Source organism: Adiantum capillus-veneris, chromosome 20 (genome assembly GCF_014529385.1).
Source record: "Adiantum capillus-veneris isolate H3 chromosome 20, ASM1452938v2, whole genome shotgun sequence".
Classification (NCBI taxonomy): Eukaryota; Viridiplantae; Streptophyta; class Polypodiopsida; order Polypodiales; family Pteridaceae; genus Adiantum; species Adiantum capillus-veneris.
The window spans coordinates 147,403,798-147,408,885 of NC_140950.1; the positions used below are offsets into that span (position 1 = coordinate 147,403,798).

The 5,088-nt window shown below is 41.2% G+C and overlaps 1 pseudogene; it reads right to left on the reverse strand.

Annotated features, from left to right (window-relative positions):
• Window positions 1-3,257: 3,257 nt before the first annotated feature.
• LOC147433376 (guanosine deaminase pseudogene) lies at window positions 3,258-3,803 on the reverse strand (annotated as a pseudogene).
• Between the last annotated feature and the right edge of the window lie 1,285 nt (window positions 3,804-5,088).

Here is a 5,088-nt window from a genome sequence, read left to right on the forward strand (position 1 = left end):
GAAGCTAGTGAGGCGAAGCTCGTTCTTCAAAGTGGTAGAGCCTCTAGGATAGATTGTCTGCACAACAAATTCACCGTGAGAATATGCAAGCGGAACTACATGGCAATAAAGCATGAGAAAATTATAAAGTACATGAGGACATGAGTAATTGCAAAGAATTAAAAAAATGCTACACTATCATTAAGGATGATTAAATTGCACTTTGATGAAATTAATCAATCAAGAGCTTTGGGCTTATGGATGAATCTATCAATTAGGTAGGTATGGATAAGGTTAGAACAACTTCTCTAGTAGTAACAAAGTTAGGGAGGTTATCTAAATGAAATATTTCCCAATTGTGCCTTTCAGCTTTGATTAGCCAACTAACTCTCACAACTCCAAACAAGGGCTTGAATTTTTCACTTTAAGCTTAATGGAAGTCTTTTTCATGTCATTTTTTCTTTTTTATTCAACATTATTTACAGTGTGTGCTTATTTTTTATGTCTGGGGCTTTTGCTTTTCAAAGAAAAGCGCCCACATTGGGAAACTCAAGGGCTCTAGTACCATAGACAATACATATGAGTGAGGTACCAAATCAAGTTGGGATATCTCTTCCGACTAAAGATTTTACCTTTGTGGTATTTTTTCTTTTTGCTTCCATGTCCTTTGTATTCTCACTGGTGTCTTTTGTTGTTGAAGTGAGCAAGCGTCTCTTTTCCTAAAACACTTCTAAGGTCTCAAACACCCAGATAATTTTACCAACTAGGACTACTGGTCAAGTAAACGAGTTACCGGCCTCCTAACCTCAAGGCTCATCCATAAGAGTAAACTCTATTTCATCAACCTAAGCAAAGACAAATTTATATATCTATAATAGCAGATAACAAAACATAACTAAATACACTTAATCAAACCATGGAAAACCACAAGCATCAATTATAAGTATCCACCAGCATGAATCATGAAAAGTAGTACACCTGGAGGTACGGAGTTTCTCATTTTGTCAAAGCAGATGTCCTCAGCTATGTGGATGGAGATCCATATATGTTTTACACAACAATATCAAGCAACAAGGCACTATACCTCTAGGAGGCATGTCAGTGTGACAAGACGAAAACTCCTGGAAAACAAGCTGAAACAAAATCTAGACCCCTAACCGACCTATTTGTTATCACTTATGGAATCAAAGGAAAGAGGATATTATATAGACCGGGTGGCATCCCTAAGTCTAGGCCTCTATCCTCATCATCTAGATAAACAAAATCATTATCACTGAGAGGCCATAGTCTTCCTCATATTCTTCATCATCTTCGTGTGCACATATGTTAATCAAGAACCTCGCTATGCATGGATACTCATCTTGTGCAAAAGAAAAAGAAAAAGGCATGTGCCTGTGGGTACGGGTCACTAGTAGTCCATAGACGTATTAGCCATTCTAGCTCCTCAAAAATTTTCGCACATGCGAGTCTCTCTACCAAATCCCGTTCACAAGAAAGTACAATGTAGCATATGTGGAACACTTGAGAAAACTTAAAAGGGTACATTTCATAAAAAAATAGATGTGCATGCCTCTGGTGAACTAGCCATCTTTGAGAACACAAATAGATTTGGTTAGGTCTCTAAAACATGAAGGTTGTTTCTTGTTCTGCTTCATGTGACATGGTGCATTCGGACTATGTGTTGGGTCTAATAGGGTACACTCTCGTTGCTAGTCACTCTTGCTCATTTACTATTTTCATCCTCTTTTTTGTTTCTTGAATTTGGTTTGCTTTAGTATAGGACTATTTATATACATTCCCTAAGATTTGGAAGTTAAGGGGTCTGGGAGGAAGGTTAAGAGGGAAGCAATCTAATAATGATTGTTAGTAAGTACTTCCCCCTTCCTTGGGTAGATCATACCTTTTGGAAAGTTGTCAATTCCAAGTTGTAATGGGTGAAGATTTTGACCGATGGGATTTTGCCACCTTAGGTGATTCATCAAGCTGTAAGGGTGTTAAGGTGATCTCGCATGATCTTACTTGAGAAGTTTCTTCAGGTGATGAACTCGTAATTGGAGGTACACAATCTTTTTTGTTTGTGTGGATTTGTACAATGGTAGGTGGAGGTTGTGTCAAAGCTTGTATTTCCGTAGATGAACTACATGAAGAGCTGAAAGCTTCATTTGACTTCCTTGTTCCTAAGCTAGGTAGAACGAATCGTTCTTTCTTCAGTACCCAAACTAGCTTTGGAACGGATGTGTAGCATTCCGTGATCTTTTTCTTTCCACAGTCTTCAAATCATTTTGGGGTTACAGGATTTGGCCTCCATGGATCTTTAGAAGGTGATAGGGATAACACAAGGTACGTTTAGGTACCCAGATTTGATCGTTTCCATCATAGTAGCCTTGGGCTTTCAATAGTCGTTTAGGAATCCATCGCAACGTATTCTTACATATTTGGGGCATGTTTTTTTTTTGGCGAGGCTTCTATTTTGAACCAAATTGAAGATCAAAATTAGTGGTCATTAAGGAAGCTTTAGGGACCCATTGGTACACTTCCTTTGTCAAAATATGCTGCTTCTTGTTGATGCAGCCTATGGTGGGTGCCACCGAGAAGGAAACATGGCGACTGTGGAGGAGCATGCAGAACAGAGAAACGAGAGAGAGAGAGAGAGAGAGAGAGAGAGAGAGAGAGAGAGAGAGAGAGAGAGAGAGGAGAAATTGACACTCAAAAAAAAAATGATACTACATATATTGATTGATTGTATGTAAAAACAAACCTTACACTGTATATAACCCAAAAAAAAGCTGCAGACTCAAACTCCAACTGAACTTGCCTGCATGCTATAAGGGACTATGCCCACCATGGGTATGGACAACCAAACCGGGCTTGCAAACCCAACAACCCCCCCCTCAAGGCCAAACCACTGACAATGGACTTGATACAGGCCATGGAAGAGTCCAATCCTCTGAAATCATGAGTAGAAGTACCCCCTTTGACTATAGCATAGGTGTGTGTGTGTGTACTTCCCTCAAACAACTATCAGAGTGAGACATAGCAGAACTCGGCCAAACAACAAGGGTGGTCTTACCACTTTATTTGTGGCAGTGTCTATAACCCGTACAAAAGGGACATGACCATGATTGACAATTGACAAAATAAAACAAAGCTTTGATAAAATATAGATGATGATATTGAAAAAATCATGGCAGACCTATGAGACTGAATAGGTAAAACTAATTTTGAACTCAACATATTGTTGCTTGAGCAGGTTCTGTAGAAGTTGTCGATCTTTGATGTCATATGGAATCTGCAAAAGAGCTTGAAGATGAAGAATATTGTCGAGCATGATTGGTTTGAGTATCTTTAAACACCTTCTTTGCAATCAATTCATCAAAGCCAACTAAAATGGGTGCTTCAGCTTGAGCTCCATAAATCAGTGGCTTGATTTGAGAAAGATGTATAGCACCAAAATACATCGGTTTAAGGCTCCACAAAACATACATCTTGCAGTCTGACAACTCGATGCACCGGAGCTTTTTACGTGCCTCTTGAATGGCTGTGACCTTTGCATGAGCTGTTGGATCCATGTATTTAAGGACCATGTTGTGACAGCTCACAACAATCTCATCCTTCAACATCACCACTGCACTAGAAAGTACTCTATGGCCGCAGTTCACACCTTCATAGGCTTCCTGATTGCAATCCCTATCTTGAACCTCCTCATGATGACCAGCAAAGGTTGAGGCAACAATATCATCCATGACTCCGCTTAGAAGAAGAGAAAAGAGAACTTTTATAGTCGCTTTACTTCTAGCACCACCACTCTGAACCCGGTGCACCATCAGTGTTTTGAGAAGTAACGCAACAGCTTGCGCCTACCCATGTTGAGAAACTAACTGAGTGTTGAAACGCACTCTCTCCTAGCCCACCTGGCTCTATTGGGCATGCAATCTTCTACTCAAGCTCGCATCCGGCCTGCTGTGAGCTGACTTGAGTGCCGAGTGACCTCTTTTGCAGCGCCCTGGCAAACTTGTCTCTGATACCACGTGTTGATGCAGCCTATGGTGGGTGGTGCCACCGAGAAGGAAACATAGTGACTGTGGAGGAGCATGCAGAACAGAGAAATGAGAGCGAGCGAGAGAGAGAGAGAGAGAGAGGAGAATTCGACACTCATGAAAAAAAAATAACGCTACATATATTGATTGATTGTATGTAAAAACAAACCTTACAGTGTATATAACCAAAAAAAAAGCTGCCATGCAGACTCAAAATCCAATTGAACTTGCCTGCATGCTATAAGGGACTGTGCCCACCATGGGTATAGACGGCTGAATCGGGCTTGCAAACCCAGCACTTCCTGGGTGTCACATTCTCTATATTAGGTAGGGGAGTTGAAGTTTTTGAGGTTTGTGCTACAGATATGGATGCATTAACCTCTCGTATCTACAATACTTTGTTCTTTTCTCCCTCGAGAAGGGATAACTCAGGGACTATTGTTTGAGTGGTAGGACTGAGAGTTGGTTTATGTTACCCTCCACAGTGCCAACATGCATAACCAAAACGCTTTGGGTCATCGTCCCATTTTCATAATGTAGCGGAGATGGTGTGTTGTGAGAGCACGTGTAGCAGAGATAGTGTGCCGTGCCCTCTATAGTGGGTGCTCCTCAGTGCAATGTGCATGAGATCTCACTCCACAAAATGCAAACACAGAAAACGGTGAACAACAGAGCAACAACAACACGACTTCAACAATAAACTTGAACATGAACATCATGAACATCAACTATCTCAAAGAAACCAATACAGACTTAGGCATGGCAGCACACTCAGCTCCAACCTAGATCTCATGGGTACAGTGGGGTGGTCGAGGCTCAACTATGCAAGGATGGTGTAGACGTGTTGTGCATAACTCAAGATGGTAGAATCTAGACGACTGGCCACACAAAGTAGGTGATCCTCATAGAGTCCTCGACACAACTGGAACCAACCACACATATATATCCCTAAAGAGCCACCAACGGCTAGCAAATATCCCAATCCAGCTAAGCCTATCTCCAAACTAATGTGCACTGGCCACAATGTCCACTAGACCACCATCCGTATCACTTGGCACGTGTCACTACCCAA